At 35.6% G+C, this 20679-nt stretch overlaps 1 long non-coding RNA gene across 1 annotated transcript; it reads left to right on the forward strand.

Annotated features, from left to right (window-relative positions):
• Nucleotides 1–306: 306 nt before the first annotated feature.
• LOC143666088 (uncharacterized) lies at nucleotides 307–19829 on the forward strand. The gene is made up of 3 exons (XR_013167371.1): nucleotides 307–396; nucleotides 18472–18617; nucleotides 19417–19829. It is a non-coding gene; the product is annotated as an uncharacterized LOC143666088 (long non-coding RNA).
• Nucleotides 19830–20679: the final 850 nt, after the last annotated feature.

Below are 20679 nucleotides of genomic sequence, written 5' to 3' on the forward strand. Positions count from 1 at the left end.
GGCCAGATATTATTTGCTGGAAATAAAATGGAATGCATAACCATTTTTAATCACAGTCTTCTTGAAACTTGGAGTCTAATGGAGTGGAATTAGCTAAATAATCACCAAAAATGTTAAATCACTAATTGGCAAGATTTAAATAGAAAAACCTATCCTAGAGCAGTTTGATTTATTCAGGAAAGTCAGAGAAGACTTCTTTTAAAAAGAAACTGCAACTAAGATGTAATGATTAAATAATCATTAACTAGATAGAGAGAGGAAGAAAAAGCAGCCTGCTAAAGGTCACTACCTTTACCCTGCACCAAGGGATCATGAAGAGCTCAGGAAAGGAATGACATTTAGTTGCTGGTAAAGGAGAGAGTGAGAGGAAACATAAGGAGAGAAGACGACAAAGGGGTAATTAAGACATGGGCCATGCAAGGTCATATAAAACCCATGTTGTGTGATATTGGTTTAATCTTTATTATATTATTCTAAAACGATATGCTTTGTTTTGGATATATGTGTGTTTTAGTATATGGAAGGTGATTTGGTTTTCCATTTTTTATCCTCTACCACTGTTTAGAACAATGTTGTACATTTCGCCTTTTCAAACGTGTAAGTGAAAATATTGTTTGAAGAAAAATCCTTTTTTAGATCACTTGCAAAGAGAACTTCAGTTTTTTCCCCAGAAATTTTGTGTTTAATGACATATGAGCAATCGGACGGAATGCAAGCTCTCTTTGTGTTCTTAGAAACGCTTTTTTGAGTAACATATACATTCCAACAGGAGATATTTGAAAAAGCTTTAATCTGAATGTTCATGCTTAAGACAAACCTAAACAGCAAATCTGATCAAGTGTGCTGTTCCTACAAGGGAAAAAGAGTTCACAGTCTTCTTGACTTTCCTTTACAGCATAAGGGGTTTGGGAAAATAATTTTTCATGCCAACTAAAGATAATCCAAGTAGAGGAAGAAAAAAAAATGAGGCATTTACTCAAAAATTAATCTCCTTCTCCATGGAGTCTCTGACTGCCCATTGTATTCTAAGAATTTATTAAAGGAAGCTGTGAACCAGCTCATTTATCCCACTTTACCTGTGGCATCACTTGCTGAGTGCTGACAAGTTACCAGAGACTGTGCTAACGTCTATGAATTCATTATTTCATTTCAAACTCACAAGAAGACCCTGGAATTTTATTATCCCCGTTTTAAATATAAGAGAATTGGAGATCGGGGATTACCAGTAACTTGGCCAAGCCTGTGTGACAGGTAAGTGCCAGACGCAGAATAGAGAATCAAACAAGGGAAATTTGAATCCAGTTTCTTTGCTCTTAACTACTGTGAAATGCCCTCCCCTGCTCACCCTACACACACACGCACACATACACACACATTTCCAAAACATGACTTTGGATGATTAAATTAAGAACATAAGGAAGGAGCTTAATTGATAATGAATATGTTTCATCTATCATTTGCCATTCAGCTCTCTTTTATGCAAGTTATACTGGGATCTATTCCCCAACTATTAATTACACAATAACGAACACTTATATTTCTACCTGACTAAAACACAAAAGCATAGGAACGAACAGCCTGGAAATTACTTAGTAGCCCATAAATCAATAGGAGATTTTAAGTTTCTAGTACTCTCAGGTTGTATGTCAGGTTCAGGAAGGAATTGCCAATTACCAGAAAGCCACATTGCTTGGAACAACTTCTGAATTACTGGCACTGGATACTGTCATATTGATTTATTGACTAAAACAACAATAAAATAACCTACAGACTTGAGGGTCATAAGTGAGTAATTCTTGGTGTTATTAATTGTACCTGTGATCTTTTCTCAAATTTAATTATTTAATTATTTTAAGATACTTAGAAAAACCCTAAGCATTGAAGTGATGCTTTCTCATTGAATTGAGTTTTAATTTTTCTATAAAAGAGCCTTTATTAAACATAATCACACTACCCTTATCAATTTGCAAAAGGTAAACCCTTACTATCATAAACATTTCCCAATCGCTTCATTTTTTTTTATATTTTATTTTATTTTTCACTTCAAGTGTGAACCAAAATAAATGCCATATGTTATGAATATTTGAAATGCCTTTTAAGGTAGAGAGTTTCCCACTTCATCTCTTTACTTTTTTTCAGAAAATTTTTCTGGAATAAAACAGATTATTTTTCTTGTAGAGTTTCCCACATTCTGTGTTTTGCTGATTACATCTCAGCAGTGTTGTAAGATGGTTTTCTTTCCTTGTATTCCCTGTAATTTGATAGTTACATTCCAAGGACTTATCAGATTTGTTTTGAATAGTTTCGGCAAGATTGCTTTCTAGGATTTGTTGTATATTTCCATTATAAGGTGCATAATGTCCCCGACTGTGTGTGTATACACACACACACAACACACACACTATTAGCAATGGATGATCACTGCCTAGATTCTTTATTTCATTAGGGACTGAATAATGATGACATTCCAACTTTAACATCATTTCTCCCTTTCTCTGCTTGAATAGTTCTAATGGAGGAAAGTCCCCACATCAACACTTTGTTTAACTAGGGGTGTAATCTCTTTTGAACAGGTAAAGTTAAAACCATATTATTTCCTTTTTATTGTAGGATATTTGATTCTCTAGCACCTTTAAAAGGTGATGAATGATATGCTGTTTTTGTTTTTCATTATATTATCATTATGAATTTATGAATTGAAGGATTTTGCTGTTTTAATATATTATAGTTATTATTCTTAGCAATGCTCAAATGATTCCAACATTGGCTGGTGGGAGTGTACTCTAGTTTGCTGTTGAGTCCTTAGGCCATAATCTTTGTAGACTTTTGCTTCTGAGTACTTCGGACATCATCTTTGTAGACTTTGCCAACTTTTTTTGGCTTTCTGTTATGACAAGATGATCCAAGTTCATCTTATACATTTCCTGACTCACACCTGGAAGCAATGTTTCTCCAAGGAGTTCTAGACTTTTATAATGGAAAATGATATTGAGAGACTACAATTAGGGCACTAAAGAAACACTTTCTATATAGTTAGTCTTGAATTTAAGTCTTTTCAGTAGCAAGAAATAGGAAATGCATGTATGAGTGGGTATGTGCATGTACTTTTCAGAAATAAAATACCCATTTATGCTTACTTGGTTCATGCAAAATTTGATTTTTAGATATTTTTACAATGTATTTTTTTATAATTACATAGCATATTTACTTGATCTCAAAATTTAATCTGTAAGTAGGATATATGCAAAGGAATTCAGCTTATATCCTTCTTATTTCCATCCATTCTCTCCCTTCTCCTTCAGTAAGCTTTTAAGAACTGTATGAATTATCCTTACAATATCTTTAAATTACCAAATACATCTACACACATTCTGATGTCCAACCTTTCTTAAATAACCTGCAACATATTTTATACAACTTTTGTCCACCCTGGTCTCCCCTCACCCCACTAAAAACAAAAAATGAAAACAAACAAACAAAAACAGGGTGTCTGATGGCCACTTAATTCCTGGAATGGCTACTCATTTTCCAGCTATGTAATTTCACACAGCATGAATTTTTGCCCCACAGCTCATCTAAACAGAGCAATTGATGGATTTTTGGGTTATTTTCATTTTTAAAGTTTTACATTTTTAGTGACTATACACAGTGCAGCAATGGATATGTATGTCCAAACATGTTTTGCATTCTTGTCATTCAACGAAATGAGTGCCATTCAATATTGCCTTCGCTATGTACCCAGCCTAGCTTAGATAAACTTCCTAAGGTAGGTAGTTACTCTGTTTAACAAAGAAAGATCATAAGTCAGAAAATGAAATGGTCAGAAAATAATTTTAATTGGTTGACTGGTTGGTCAAGCCATGTAATGGTAATACATACTGGTGAAAGAATTTATGACCAGAAAAGGGTAGCATCTCTCCATACTGAATATGTTGAAGGCCAAACTCCAAATCTGTGGCAGAGCCTCTGCTACATAAGATGACCCTCAGCATGGTGCTCCTCACGGGGCTTCCCTGGCCAGACACTTACCTCTAACTGTCTGATATTACACCTCTGCTTTTACTGTGTTCATCTACTGTTTTCTTTCTTTAACACTTGCCCTTTCCTGTCACTGCAGTCTATAATTTGCTCTTTAAAAGAAAAATTAATGTTTAATAATTTTAGTACTTGAGCCATAAAGGTACTCAATTCACATTACTCAAGTAACTTGGCACACATCTGAAGCATTAAGTAGTCTTCTAGGCACTCCCCCATAGTGATGGGAAAAGAGAAACCTCTTTAACACTTTATACCCCTCCCTGTGCCTTCCCTATTAAACCACCTTCCTTACAGGGATAATTCCATCCACTTTCCTCAGAAAACCATTGAGTTTCAGGACATGTTTGGTGTATAATTCTTTCAATGTGTTGTTGGATTTGATTTGCTGGTATGTTGTTGAGAATTTTTGCATCTATGTTCAATAGGGAGATTGGCCTGTAGTTTTCCTTTCTTATAGCATCTTTACCCTGTTTGGATATTAAAATGATACTAGCTCAATGAGAGGGAGGGGCAAAGGGTATGGTATACTTGAGTTTTTCTTTTTTTCTTTTTACTTCTTTTCTGGAGTGATGCAAATATTCTAAGAAAGGATCATGGTGATGAATATACAATTTTGTGATGGTATTGTGAGCCATTGATTGTGCACCAAGTATGGAATGTTCATATGTTAAGAATGTTCGTGCATGTATGTTATTTGATTTTATCAATAAAAATATCAAAAATGATATTAGTTTCATAAAATAAGTTTGGTAGTATAGTACCTGTTTGATACGGTCATATTGCTAGCCAATTCACTGCCGAGCATCCTTACGTGTTCTTTTTCATAATACTTAAAATTATTTAAATGGAACATTTGTATTGCAATATGTCCATCGCTGTTTCTCTTCTTGATTGCCTCTCAATGGACAGTTCATTTTTCAGAGAGAGAGTGAACTTGATTTTTCAGCCAGAATCAAGGATCTCCTGGTTTTTATACTGTCCTTTTTGTCAGAGTGGTTGTGTGGAAATGTGGGAACTCATATCTGAATCTCTAAACCCTGACTTCTCCTTGTCAAGAAGCAAGTCGTTATTTCTAGAGAACCACCAAAAGCAATACTTGTTCCCAATTTAAGGTTCTTCTTTTTGTTTTTAGTAAAGTAGCAATATCTATTTCAAAGCTGGCGCTTTGTTATTTTTCTCCTTCCAATATAGTAACTTTATGCACATAATTTGTACTCTTATGTAAATCATATGAAGATAAAGAATAGTAGAGTAGGGAAAGTTTGAGAGAAAAGTCTTTGCTCATACTATCCATGACCTCTTTTTTACACGCAAACTCTCTCTCCCAGATGCTCACGCCTCACTGCTTTCAATTTCCTCATCATGACCAGCTTCAGTCTTGTGTTTCCTGCATTGCCAACCTCAAGTCTGGAAATAGATATAAATTACAATTTTTCTATCAAATCAGAAGTTGGTTTACTAGCTCCAATATTTTACGCATAACACATATATAGTCTTTGACATGATCATATATTGCATGCTTTTAGAAAGATTCTAATAAAGTGATTCTTAACCTTGGCTGCATATCATAGTCCAACTAAAGGGAGCTTTAAAAAATGCCACGACACACTCCAGACCAGTCAAACCAGAATCTTTGACCCAGGCACCAGTAGTTTTTCAGGTAATCCCAATGGGCAATGAAGGGAAGAGAACCACTGATAAAGTATATTTCTCTAGGGATCATTCCTTTGCAGTTGAGAATTACTATTTAGTAAGTCACTCATAATGAGGGGGTTGTCGTGACGTTAAGCAGAAAATATCATATGAATCAAGGTCATCTGTCTTTGAAACATTTACCAAAAACCTCATTAATCAACATATAATTTATAATTATAAAATAGCTAGGGTAAAATAATATTTTGAAGAATAAAATGTAAACTACCACAAAATTTGTATTTTAAATCAGAGAAAAGTGCCAATATGTAAACTACCTGATATGTTACAGAATGAGACACACTAGGAATGATAGTAAGCTTACCTGAGAAATTTGATTAGTGTAGCATTCATAATAATTATCCTCTAAATCCATTTAGACTCTGATATTCCATTTTATATAGTTTTACATTTATTCTCATATAAACGGCTTTAGTAGAAATTGCTGTTATGCCAAACAATGCATGGCTGACTTATTTTACATTTTCTCTAACAGCCTTATTCCATGATTTAAGGGGATTTTTGTAAGAGCAGCAGTCAAACGATATCTTAATAACATGATAGTTTAAAAAGGGCATTCAAAGGCAAAAGGGGAATATGACATTTTAATGATTAGCAACATGAGTATAATGCAGATATTGTATCTGAAAGCAAAATTCAGCACATCTAATCTTGTTAGTGGCATATACATATTTTTCCTTAGTAAGTCAATAGCCAGGTTTTATTTTTTTATAAGGGAAGTGAATTTTTTTTAGCATGTAAGGAATAATGTATAATATATATTACTTTTTATTGAGCTCAATTTTCTGTAACACATTAATAAGTAAGAATATTGTGAAAACCTCATTTATGTTGCAGGTATAGACAACCATGACAAGGAAAGCCAAGAGGGGAGAGTCTGTAAATAAAATCTCTTGCAGGAGAAGAGCAAATGCCAGGATATTCACATAGAAGCATTGCCAGAGGGGATCAGTTTGGTGGGCAGAATATTAGAGGGTCTGGCAGCAGACCACAAACTATCACTCAATGATCACTTAAACAATAACATGAGTTATTCTCATGTTAGATAATCTCATGGGTAGGTGGGGCCGAACAATGACATTTACAAGGTAGATTCCAAAAAGGGAGTCAGCATTACAGAATTTCACCAGCTGTTTTAAGGTCAACAGCCCAAAACTTTGGGAGTAGGTCTGAGTAACTTAGAGTTGGAATGGGGGGAGGGAAAATCTATCAAAACCAAGGCACATGTAAGGACCAACTATTGGAAGTGGGACAGTGGATGGGATGACACATAAAGCATAAGGAAGAAATCCAATTAAAACTAAGGAATGGGCATAGAATCAGACACAATGAGAGCATTAATTATTTCTGAACACAAGAGTTCGCACCCTTCCTGATTCAGGACAACTTAGGTTCCGTATACACTAGGGCAGAGCCCTGAGGGTAGAAGGAGGTGGGTTCAAGTGGTCAGTGATGGTCAAGAGAGATAAAAAGCTTGTGAATCACACAGGATTTAATATGGGTACTAGAAATGAAGAAACAAATAGCAAGCATTTCATCACCATAGATGCTACTTCTAGAACAATTCACAACCACACCACTACAGAATAAGGAGAAGTCAGGATTTGGGTTTTATAGCCTTGCTGCAAGAATCTTTACAAGCACAATAAATAACCAGGAATGATTATAGTACACCTCTAACGCAAGAACCTAACAGAAATAACTTCAAGGTTTGTTTGGTTTCCCTTAAGCTCCCAAGTACTTCTAGGTCATTGGAGTCTTTTAATGAAGTTTGTCACTTATGTCAAGACAAAGTTATAAGGAACTCAGATACCCACCCTTATTTTGTCGAAAGTAGCCTGTGAACAGTGAACTTTCTGAAGATGTAACTATATATTTCTTATTCTCTAGGAATGAATTATAACAAACTCTGAGCATTGGAATCTTGAAAGTTCCAATCCATGCTAGGGAGTTTGAATTATTTCACATCACAAGCATTTATTTTATTTTCTTCTGTGTCTTACTTGAGAAAAGTTGCATTTCAAGGGCAACTTAAAATGGCATATAAAATTTGGCATTTTAAAACAAGTTGTAGAACTTTACAGATAATGTCTTTATCTCTAACACCAAATTAACAAAAATGTTATTAATGATAGTGTAAGTTTTTGACTTATGGAATTCAAAGGCGAAGCAGTTCATCAGAATTAATAAAATTGTTTCCCTTTTCTTTGAAAAGAGAAGCTGAAAAATGCTAAATTTTCATTAGAAGTATGAAATTCCAATCCTGGTTATTGGAATAAAGTTTTACTTATTGTGGAGATGCAGTTTCATAAACTTTCTCTTTCATGACCTAATTTTTTCATGAAAGTGTAAATGAAAACTACATAGTTTTCCCCTGGTAGCACTGCTTCCCTAGCCTTGAACAGCCTAATCATTCTTGTTTCAAATACAGACAATTTATTCCATTTGAACCAGATTGCTTTAAATGCTTCTTTTTCAAAATTGAGTTTTATCTCTAAAGGAAAGTGCAATTTTCAATAAATGACACACTTCTGCTATGTAAGCTACAAAAAGTCATTTATTATCACCTTGCTCTGATCCAACATAAACTTGCTAACAACTGTAGTATATTAATATTTATCATGAGGTAAAGTGGTTAAAGAGTGAGTATAGCTTTAATTTTCAGGTACTATTTCTGATGTTTATGCAATTTAACACCGATCAATCAGACTGATTCAGGCTTTAAAAATATAGGCCTGCCCAAATTTATGTCCTTTTTAAAACTTTCTCTCCTTGTATTTTCAAGCGCTCTATTTAATTACTATTGAAAATTCCTCAACACTCCTTTTGACGACAGAGTATTAATCTTGTCAAAGTTTCCACAGGATGCAAAATTGGAATTGAAATCAATAAGAATTGCTATTAACTGACCATAGTTTCTTGACCAAAAATGTTGGAAGATCAAACATCTGTTTTTGAAATATGATTCAGTCTAGAAAGATGTGCAATACTTTGATAAAATAAAATAAAGCTCTTCATTCCAGAGACAGTTCCTTTCAGATGCTGGCTTTAGGTCTTGAGCTCCTTTTTTGTTCCTTCGCTCTTCATTTTAGCGCTTTCCAATGTGTGATCTGTTTTCCCCGAGAAAACTTTCCACAGAGCAGGAGCCTGAGAACTCTTAAGTTCAGATGAATGATAATGAGCATTGTCAAAGAGGCAGTAAAATTGAGTCCTTGGTTCTGGCTGCTGAGCTGAGAGGCACCGGAGTTAATTGTGTGAATGGTAATGAGACCAGGGAGGCAGCAGATGCTCGCGTGCCTTTACAATCCAAATCCCACCAACAAATTCCTCCCACAGAAACTTTTAGGGACATCTTGGCACCCTGGAGATGGAGACAGACCCGCCATAACCACAAGCCACCTGCTAGACCGATTGTTAAAAAAAAAAAAAAAAAAAAAAGCTGATTACAATAACAAAGTTGTTTGCTGTCTTTTGCAATGACTTTATGGCACCGGTTTTACCCCACCAGAGAAATTGAAGAAAAAGGAACATCTGATTCTTTATAAAGAAGGATTTGCCCCCAAAACAGTTAACAACTTACACAGGAAGACTGATGTTCAGCTAGGGTACTTATTGTTCTAATAAACCATGCCTGCCCTTTTCTCTTATAGCTCGCCACCCCCCCCCCCCCCCACCCAGGCCATTTCTTCTGCAGCAGATTTACACAACTCTATTTCTGGTGACGTTAGATGCAGGGGGACATTTTTGTCTCTCAGGAAATTTAAAAGAAGAAAAATATTCCTTTTTTATTTTATTCACTTTTAAATGAAAATAAAACCTCTTGACCTTTCGAATTGTGTTAGTTAAAGTGCTCTATGAAGAACCTGTTTTCATCCAGTTTGAGTTGTGTTTCGCTGATCATGCTGTCATTTTAATTTGTTAAATATCTAAGTCTTGGAAGGTCAGTATGCCCTGTCTTAGGAAAATGAATTATCAGCAGGGAGTTAAGCAGCATTAGAAGTGACCATCACACACTGATAGTTTTGGGTCTGTGTGGGTAGTGTTTTCCATATGGCACTTGCGGGCTCTCTATGAGGAGAGCAGAATGGCATAAAGCTGTAAAAACGACAGAACAAAACAAAACAAACGCTGCTGTTACATATTATTTACTTTCACTTTTGAGGCTGCATATGCCTGCTTTTTAAAAATCTTGATAACATGTTCTGGGAGATTTTACTGCAGAAAAAAAGGGAGCCTATTTCTGCTATTAGAAAAATAGGTCTTGTTTAAATAACAATTTCACATGTATATTTGTTGTGTTTCCACTGCCTCAGGAGAGAAGCTTGCTATCTCTGTCTAGGTTAAACAAAAGCTGCTTAAGCTTTCACTTTTTGTTCAGCTACTTGACTCTCATCATTATTAAAGCAATTAGTGAGGCTGGAATTTCTGAATTAATTGTGGACAATCTTTGATGAATCTTGCATTGATAATCCAGATTTTAGAAAGAATTTAGAAAGAATACTTCCTAAATGCTTATCATTATTATCGGTTCATGGTTTGGCTGTATAAACTTTATGTGCTGGATTATTTTGTTTGTAAAGACCAAAGATGTGATGGTAAATAAAAAAAAAAATGTTCTTTTCATAACAATAAAATATGTGCACCTGACTTACTGTGAAGTCAGATATGGAAGCATGTGGGAACAATATGTAAATGCTAAGCACGCTGTTTATACTAGAATATGCTCTTGCATAATAATCATAATCCAATCCCAGCAGCAATCTTTTCAATTTAAAACATTGTAGAATAACAACAAAAGAGAAAGAACCGTGGCAAATGCTGTAGTTGCTCATTATTTGTGACAAAGCTCGAATATGTTTATGGTTTCTTGTGTTTGGTTTTCTTCTTTTTTACAACTCAAGTATTTCTCTAAGTTAAACTATCTAGAGAATTTAGTTTTAAATTATTTCATTGTGCTCTTGCGAACCCCTTTGAAAAGGAAGAGGGGGAGTCTTGAGATGAGTTTTTCTATATTACAACCACTTGACGAACACCTAAAAACAAGCACGCACAGCCATTTTGACTGAGAAAATTCATATTTGGAGTTATGGGATAAGTGAATATTGTTTTATTACTTCATTAAATTCTTGTTAGAAGTTCTGAAATATGGTGCGGACTCATTGCTGTGCAGACTTTATATGCTTTAATTCATATTTCTTAAACTTTTAGGGAAGTGGGCTTTGGTTGTTCATTTGGATGGTTAAATTTAATTTTTGGTTGAACAAGATTAAGTATATTGGCTTAACTTAAATGATTTTGTCTTGTTTGTCAGGAAATATTAGCCTCTTTCATTTATATTCAAAGCATAAAGCAGAGCTCCTAGAAGAGTTTGTCATAGCAATAATACCCTCTTGATTACCCTTGCACATTTATGTCTTCCTCTTAATCTTAGAAATCAATCCTTTTGCAAGTATATTTTGGGGGGAGTGACATAACTGTGAAGACTGCTGATGGTACAAACAATGATAACTATGAAAGAGTTGTTGAGTGGGAAGTAGATTTCTTTGATCTCAGGTCAGCATCTCTTGCACTTCATCACGCTACCCCCTTGTGTCAGTCCCCTGGTTGGCTTTTGCTTAAACTTGCAAATGTTTCTGATTTATAAAATAAACACGAATCTGGATGTCTATTCTTTTCTGTTTCCCACTGACATTCAATTTGCACCTTTTAATCCACAGATGACTCAATTTTGTTTCCTTCTAGATGAGTTTGGGTCACAGAGCAAAAGTAAATGTATGTGATTATGTCTTCAGGTAGCTGGGGTATTCATAGCCAGTGAAAATACACCTCTACCTATACCTCCACGTCTTTCCCATCCCTGCTTGGGGATCACTACAATTAACCTTGTAGCACTGATGATTTTTAAGGACATCACCCAAAGGGTAAAGTAGAGATGATTATGGTTGTTGCTGTTGCATAGGTTGCAATATTTTTCCAGAAGACAATTAACCTTGATGCATATTATTCTTTCCCCATAACTTTAGAGTTGAAAATTCTCAATGAGATAGTTTTTTTTTTTCACTTAATACCTATAGAACAAAGAATTACTACTGTATTGGAATTAGATATGGAGGCCGACATAGACATATAGATTTAATGTCTCCTATGTATTAGCTGTGTGAAAATCTAGGACTAAGTTTCTTTATATACAAAACAGTGCTAGGATTAATAGGGCAAACACTGCTTGCTGTCTGCCCAAAATCCACTATCCACTCCCCTCTTCCTAAACAGACCCTGGTGGTTTAGCACTCTGTGCAGTGCTATATGATGGAAGGGATTTTTTTTTTTTTTCTCCTGGCCTGTAACTAAAATTTATTAGTGCAGGCCAGTCATGACAATGCCTTTTCCCTGGATAGCAATTGGATAAGGAACGGTCATGTAACATAATTTTGACCAATGAGCTCTAGGAGGATTTCAGTGGGAAGTGCTGGAAACCATCTTCATGAAAAAAGATCCATTAAGGAAATGCTGCCTTTTTGTTGTCTCTATATTCCGCTGGGTAGGGAGATATCTCCCAGGACTCAAGACTCAGATCTTGAGATCTTGAGGGAACCCAAGCATGGAGGGGCAAGCCAACACATTGAAGACCTAGAAGCAGCATATGGGAGAAATCTGGCTTCAAGATGACATTATTGAGCTGCTTCATCTTTAACTATTCTTGGAAATTTCCTAACTCAGTATAGCTTGTGCTTTGAGATAATAAACTTCTTCCTGTTTCTTGGAGCCTAAATGATTCCAACAATTACAAACATTTCATCATTAAGATTATAGTAAGAATTAAATAGGGGAAATAATATGTTAAGCACTTGACACATAATAAGTACCCAGTAATGGTTAGTGCCTTTCTTTTTATTGTGTTCCAAGATCTTCAAATTTAAATACTATGTGAGATCTAATACAATGTAAGAGCAAACTTTTATATTTGTTCTCTTAATTACATTTTTAAGTAGATGTTTTCTGAAGAACTTTTATTGTTTAAAGGAGAATCTTCTTTGGAGATTGAATTCTTTTGGATACAGAATATAAGACATACTTGATTAATTTATTATAACTGAATTAACTTTTAAAAATTCAAAATAAACATTATACTATAATAAACGGATTCAATATGCTGTCACAAATGGTAGCCTGTTCTGTGAATAATAAGGAATAGGTATTATTTTCAGTGAAGGCCTGGCAACTTTATTTTTGTTCCAGATGAAACATTTTACATGTAATTCATATTCATTCAGATATTTGTTATGTAAAAAATGTGTGTCACTGTTTATTTCCCCTAGAGGTTGATAAACGTATGATAAGCACATGCATTTCAGACATCAGGTATGTATCTAGGTATATGCTACATATTCTAAATCTTTTAATCATTGATTTCCTTTATTTTATAAAACTTTTGATGAAAGTTGCTGCTTGACTGAGCATCTTGAACTTTCTCTTGTCCTTCTAAAATTAAGCATTCCTCAATTTGAGAACATTGCTGTTTTAGTTTCTTGTTGTTAGCTTAAATTAACAACAATAATTTATTGGCTCACCGTTTCAGAGGTTAGAAGACTAGCCTTCTCCTAGGGTGGGTGTGTTCCGGCTGGCTGGCAACCTTTAGGATCCCTTGGCTTTTCTGTCTCATGGCAATGTACAAGATGGCATCATCTTCTTTTCTGGGTTCTGTTGACTTTCAGCTTTGCCTGCTCCCTGTGGTTTCCCTTTCTGTGTTCACTTTTGTTTCTAAGAACTTCAGCCATATTGGATCAAAGCCCACCTTCATTCAATTTGGGCATGCCTTAATACCATCTTCAAAGTTTCTGTTTAAACATGGGTTCAAACCCACAAGACCATGGGTTGGGAAATGAACATGCCTTTTGTGGGTGACATGATTCAATCCCCCAAAACTTCTGTAACTGCAAGCAAATGTCTTAGATGGCTCCTTATCCTAAATGGTTCAATGTGTGGATGATAACTGTAAAGTGAATAATTTTCTAAAAACTATAAGTAAATAAGCAATTGGACCCTGAAAGCACTAGTAACCTAGTTGTATTTACAAGTAGTTTTTTTTTGCTTGATTAATTACAAAATTAATGTTAATTACACAAAATAATTAATGCTAATATTTAACTAACTGATTTAAATTTAGCATATTAAAACGCCTCTTGAAAAGCTTTAATCTGATATATCCTAAAATATTATCTACTTGATTTTCGTTATTTATGTAGATGCTTGTTCTAGTTTGCTAGCTGCCAGAATGCAACACACCAGAGACGGATTGGCTTTTAATACAAGGGGATTTATTTCATTGGTTCTTCAGAGGAAAGGCAGCTAACTTTCCACTGAGGTTCTTTCTTACGCGGAAGGCACAGGATGGTCTCTGCTGGTCTTCTCTCCAGGCCCCTGGGTTCCAACAACTTTCCCCGGGGTGACTTCTTTCTGCATCTCCAAAGGCCTGGGCTGAGCTGCAAGTGCTGAGATGAGGAATGCCGAGCTGCTTAGGCTGTGCTACATTGCGTTCTCTCATTTAAGCACCAGCCAATTAAGTCAAAAGTCACTCATTGCAGCAGACACGCTGCCTAGCCGACTGCAGATGTAATTGGCAACAGATGAGGTTCACCTACCATCGGCTTATGTCCGCAGCAACAAGATTAGGTATGCTCACCTGGCCAAGTTGACAACTGAATCTAACTAACACAATGCTCATGTTTTTATGTCATATTAGTTTTTTATATTTAACAAATACAAACAATTATCTTTAGGGTAGGTCTCAGCCTATGAACAGTAGGAGGTCCTTACTGAAAAAAAAAGGTTGAAAAAAATTAAATATTTATTATGAGCCTCCAGAAGGATTGACAATAAATGGATTTTAACATAGGCATAAAAGACCCGAGAATTGGCAATTAATTTTTGCTACACTTCAATTTATTCTTCTTAGTCCATAGCCAGAAGTGGTTAAGGAATGGTGTACTCAAGATTGTCTTTCCCACACTGAAACAGTAAAAAGATGAGAAGATGTTGGCATGAGAAAAACATAAAGCAAGCTTCTGATTTATATATATAAACTTGTACTCATCCAGAGATTACTGAATATATACATACATATGGATAAACATATACGTAATGGCCCTGGAAACATTTCCCCATCAAAATAGCTTTTCAAGAAGAATTAGATCTTCTATTATGAAAAATATTTCCCTCTCTAATGAAAACTGGACTGCCTGAAGACATAACAGGGTAAAAGCCAGTATAAAACCAGATCCAAGAGGAAGAATAACTTCCCTTCTCTTTCAATGAGGTTAACTAACAAGAGATGGTTTTCTTATATATTTGAGGACATAAGTAGAAGCCCCAGACCTTTTTCTGGCAATCTTCACTATATGTTTCTAAACTCTCTGGAGGAGTAGTAAAATCTCACAGCACATAGGATTTAAGTACCATCATATTAGAATTTCTACCACTTCAGACAATATATTACTCTTCATAGCAAATGTTTATCTGTGTAGGAATCACCTGAGATTATTAAAATGGCAGACTCTATTTATGCAGGTTGGAGATGTTGCCCAAGATGCTGCATTTCTAACATACTTCGAAATCATGCCAATATTGCTGGCCAGTGGACCATACATTGTGCAGCAATGTTTTGAGCTAAGAACTGAGACTCAGCATAATGGCTTACCACTCGAGTCCCTCAAATCTTCTCAGCTCAGTCTCTTCGTGTAATAGTTGTAGGGTTTGTTTTCTGCCTTAGGTTACTGCCATGATTAGAAAGAATTTAGAGGAATCTATGATAGCTCTGATAAATTGCTGCTGTCCGGTTTGACTTGCTGATCTGGTCTCAAGTTTTGACCAGGCTTCTAGTATGTGCCCATGCACAAAATACTAGATTTCGAGCTGCGCATCATGTTCTCCCTATTCAAATCTCTAATTTCAAAATCTGTATGACACTGATGGCCTGAAGCCGCAACAAAAACAATAGCTCACCTACATGCCTCTCATCTGGAGCTCAGTAAATTGCCTGTGGACAGAACTCTAAGTGATCTGCTAGAATCTGGCCTGCTCAATTTGGCAGGATCTCCCAAATACTGAACTGCCCATTCAGACAAAATTGACCAAACTGCATTCCATGGACTCCAACTCTTCCTGCTCTCGTTCTTATAATCACATTCTGGTAACAAATAATTATGCTTCCAGGTTTGTGTCTCTCCTTTGGGTACCTGGCCTATTCAGTTTCAATCATAGTTCTACTAAAGTCTATTTCAGGTCTCTAAGTCAAAGGAAAGGTTGGGATCCATTCTCATTTCCCAACCCTTGATCTGGTGCTGAAAAATTTGTTCTAATATGGAGTTCATATTGTTTGGTGATTTTTCACTATTGCATTCTTGAATAGATTAGTCAACGGATTGCAGGGAGACGACAGCATAGAGAGATGTAATGAGATTGATAAAGGGTTTAAACTTACTTTTAATGAAAACTGCATTTGACAAGTTTTATCTTTCCTTGTCATTTCCAAGACATCATATCCAATTATATCTTTTTTGTCTGCCCTTAATAACATAATATATTCTTGTAAATGTTTTTACTGTGAAATATAGCATACATACAAAAAAAGTAATAATTTTCAAAGTACAGCTTAACAAATAGTTTCAAAGCAGACTTCAATGTTTGGTGTGGGTTACCATTCCCCATTTTCAGGTTTTTCCTTCCAGCTACTCTGAGACATTGAAAGCTAAAAGAAATATCATCATTGTGAACAAATATACTATGGTCTCTTCCAGAAAACACTTATAAGAAACTTGGAGCATAGATTGTCAGCTCTTACAGCAGCCATACTTAGTCCGAAGTTGTAAGTGTATTTCTAGATTCTAGGACTATGAGCTGTATGTGTACAAAGTGGTATTTCCCTGGAATTTGGAGTACCTCTGCAGCACCTGAGATTCAGAAGTATAGCTCTGCAATTCTGAAAGTCAACGTTGCTACACATCTAACAGTTAAAGTAACCTAAAGGAGATAAGGCTTCAATTAGAGATAAAATGAAGCTGATTTGACTAAGGAAAATCAGAATGCAGGGCAAAAAATGGCAGTGTATGTACTCAAGAGAGCAACAGCGGTGTTATGTGATGTTGAACAGCAGTTTACCTCAAACTCTTTGAGAATAGGCAAATACTTGATGTGAATTTTCCCAAATATAAAAAATAATCAAGGACCTGTCAGAATTAACCTCGGAGAATTTTCTTCAGGTCGCCACAGTTCAGTACCATTATCTATGTCTGTTGTGTTTCATGGGTGGCTTTCATAAATAAAGAATGAAGAGAACATCATCCTTCCAGTATAAAAACATATATATATCTAAATGAAATTTCTGAAGAGCAATAAGGACTGTGTTTATAATCCACAAATTTTCTCTAGTGGCCTTTAGTAAGAAAACGGACTAAGGAAGAGGGAAATAACCTTTGTATTATGCCTAGTTAAGCCAGACTCTGTGGTAATCACCTATCATTTAACTCTTGCAAGAATTCTTTGTAGTAAACTACTATTACTCTCCATTCACAGAAGATTAGGTAGACTCAGATACATTAAATAATTTGTTGAGGATTACAGAGATCCATACCAATCTGTGGCCCCTGCTTTTGTGGAGCTCATGGTTAAAAAGTCAAATTCATCTTAAGCCGTTCTAGAACACTGCAATTCCTTAACTCAACCAGCCTTTGTCTGGTGAAGCTCTTACCTTTATCTGGTTTCGCAGGGTACATAGTAGTGTAATTATTTAGGCTTGATAAAAGCCTTATGGTGCCACGCAAAGCCATGACTTCCCACCACAAGGCATTGCACAAAAATGCTATGAAGAAAGTTTGAAATGTTAGGCTACTCTCAAGAGTATTGAGAGACTCATATTATTCTTTTGATGGTGGGAAGGGTATGATACTGTGAGATGGAAGAGTATGTTAATTCTTCTATTTTTCACCTTTTTTATATTTTAATAAAATGTATATTAGAAAATAAGAATTTTGAGAAAAAAAAATCATGTGACTACTTAAACTTTTTTTTTTAGTAGTTTTAAAAGAAATTTTTAAGAAACCAAAGAAACACTATTTTTCATGTAATGGAGAGCTATTTGACTTTACAACTGAGACCCAAGTTCCCTCTTCCTCTTTTGTTGGAAGGAAAACATAAAAGATTTAGAATTATAAGCCTTCGTTTTCTAAAAACAAATGTAGTAAAAGTAAACGACAGAATGAAAGCAGCATGAGGGGTGACAGGATGTATTGCAAGTGCCAGATGGTATGTTTTCTCTAGGTTTAGTAATTTGCAACCAAGTTAGGCTGAGGTGATAAAGGAGTCTCACATTTTATTTTGTGGATAAAATATGTGCAACAGGATGGAAGAAGCCAGATTTCTCCTTACGGAGCTTAGGGACACTCTGCTCCTGTGCCACCATCTCCTTTCCTTGTCAACAAAGACTGCTACTTCAAAGGTGGGTGGACTTCAAAGAACATTCAATCAACACTCCTTTACTGCATAGCTGAGAAGTTGTTTGAGAGACTCCACCACTTCTTTGTGACTTTATAAAATTCCAGAAGAATGAAAAGTAAATCATCATTAGATGACAACAAACAGAACTTCATCAGTGTTTTTTCCTTGATATAAACCCATTCACAAAGAGCAAATAATTCAGTTGATTTTTTTCTCTCTCTTTTATTTCAGGGCTGCCAAATGAGAACATTTTTGAATTGCTATTACTAATCAAATGTGCAGAGGAAAGATTGTCTATTCTATTCTTTTTGGGGAAAAAAGTGTGAGCAGAGTAGTGCATACTAAGCAGATATCAAAAACACAATGCCATCAAGTAGGTAAATATAATTCCTCAATACATTTAGGTATTGGAAAATGTAAATGAAATAATATTTGGTAAGGATGCTGTTACTAGTGAAAACATCCATTTGGAATACTCTCTGTAAGTATTTCAAATTCTTTACATTTTTAATGAGTGTATATTAATTTAACATTTACTTTAAATATTTCAGTAAGTTATAAAGAAGTTCTTTTTCACAATGGTTAATTCATTTTAAGTTCCCTGTTGGAAATTTAAGAAAAAATCATATTAATTTTAGCTTTGAAAAAAAGTCCTTTAAATTAGGGTAATCAAATCCACTGCTCTTGGAATTCTGGGGGTAGACGTTAAATTACCTAAGGAAACTCTCCTACAACAAATGGAATTAGATTACCTTTGAATACTCACCCTAACTGAATCGTCACGAATTCCTTTGCTCTTTTGGTATCTGCAAAGGGATTCTGTAAACCTTGAATTGATATACTTATCTGCACAGATTGTTAGAGATCTAGGCCAGATGGCTATGGGTTTCTAACATCCCAGTTGCTTGGGGTAGTTTTCCTAGTTTGCCTATAGGGTTTGAGGAGCCTCAATTTGAAAGGGCTACAAACTTGTAAAACAGTCTTATTCATGGGGGCAGAATGTTTATCAGCGTGACCCAGTACTAAATATATTCATTATAGGCATTTCCATTCTGCACAATTTGCCACACAACTCTGGTTTCTGGAAGGGGGAAAAGACAATGGCTTATAAAATGCTTTTGAATACCTAAAATGAAGGAGAGTGTAACACAGAGATTCCTCTGCTTTCTTTTTTAGAAAGAACCTTCTTACTGACTTTGGCCGAGCTCTGCTGAGAGTAAGCAAAGTGGAAAAATCATGAAATTACTTTCTTAAAATATATTTCTTGGGGGCAAATAGAGAGTGGGAGAAAATGGGGAAAAAAGTGACAGCGAGATAATGCGAAACAGCAAATATGCAAGTGGCTGAAGACAGCTGAGGAATAATGCAAAAAGGTATGCAAAAGGCAGTAAGCATAAAGCCACAATAAACTAAAAAGGAATTGCAAAGAAGAAAGAACAGCATAAATAATCATATTTTCAAATAGGAATACCGCATCAGTTTCTGTGACCTGGATTGAGCATCAGCTTCCCATGATATTTCCTTACAGTATGAGGCAGAAAAAAATGCAATTTTCAGCTCAGCCATTCTATTCTGCAATGTAAACAAGCTTGGGGTTTTAAAAATACATACCTGAATAGTGTCTCCATAAATAATGCATAGATTGTAGAAATTTTACTTGTAAACTGAGTCCATGTCCTCCCAGTATGTATTCTGAAGACTCACCATATCTAGAATGTATACTGTGGTAGGAATTGGCATGCTAGAGCATGAAATGTCTTTTACCCAAGATAAATCGGATTTTTTGAATTCAGAAGAAAGAAACAGAGACAATTGGCCCTAGACTCAGGGAAAGGAGTGATGGAAGGCAGAACTATACCATTAGTTAGTTCCAAGTCCTGAGATGTTCCTTTAAGTCTTGCTAATTAAGCGAAATGAAGAGTGGAAAATAGCCCCCTTTTTTTATCTTCAAATGACAAAGATGAAAGAAAACCAGAAAACGAAATCTCTTTACTTGTTCTGTTCCTTAAAACACAGCCCCTAGAAAAGCTGCTTGTAGTCACAGGGGAAAGACCCAAGTATTTGAGGGGGGAGGGGCAGGAGGCGGTCTGAGAAGCATAATTAGAAGCAAGTTTTCAAATCTCATTAAATTCCTCCACCAACAAAATGCACTTAGAGGTATTTTAGGTTAAACCCGTACTTAAAGTCTATGAAAAGCAAGATGATTGCATGTTTGTGGGAAAAGAAAGGGCAATTAAGAAAACAAGAACGGTTTGAAGTGCCATATAAATAAAAGCTACCAGAAGTTGATTTAAAGTTTTTCCTTCTGCAATTTGTCTCCCCTTTGTCGTGGCACGCTCAGAGAAAGTGAATGCAGTAGACTGAAAGGAGGGGGTGTGGGGAGGAAGAAGGGGGGAGGGGCAGTTAAGGAGCTGCCCCTCCCCCCCTCTCCCCCACCTC

The sequence above is a fragment of the Tamandua tetradactyla genome, chromosome 22 (assembly GCF_023851605.1).
Source record: "Tamandua tetradactyla isolate mTamTet1 chromosome 22, mTamTet1.pri, whole genome shotgun sequence".
NCBI classification, from domain to species: domain Eukaryota; kingdom Metazoa; phylum Chordata; class Mammalia; order Pilosa; family Myrmecophagidae; genus Tamandua; species Tamandua tetradactyla.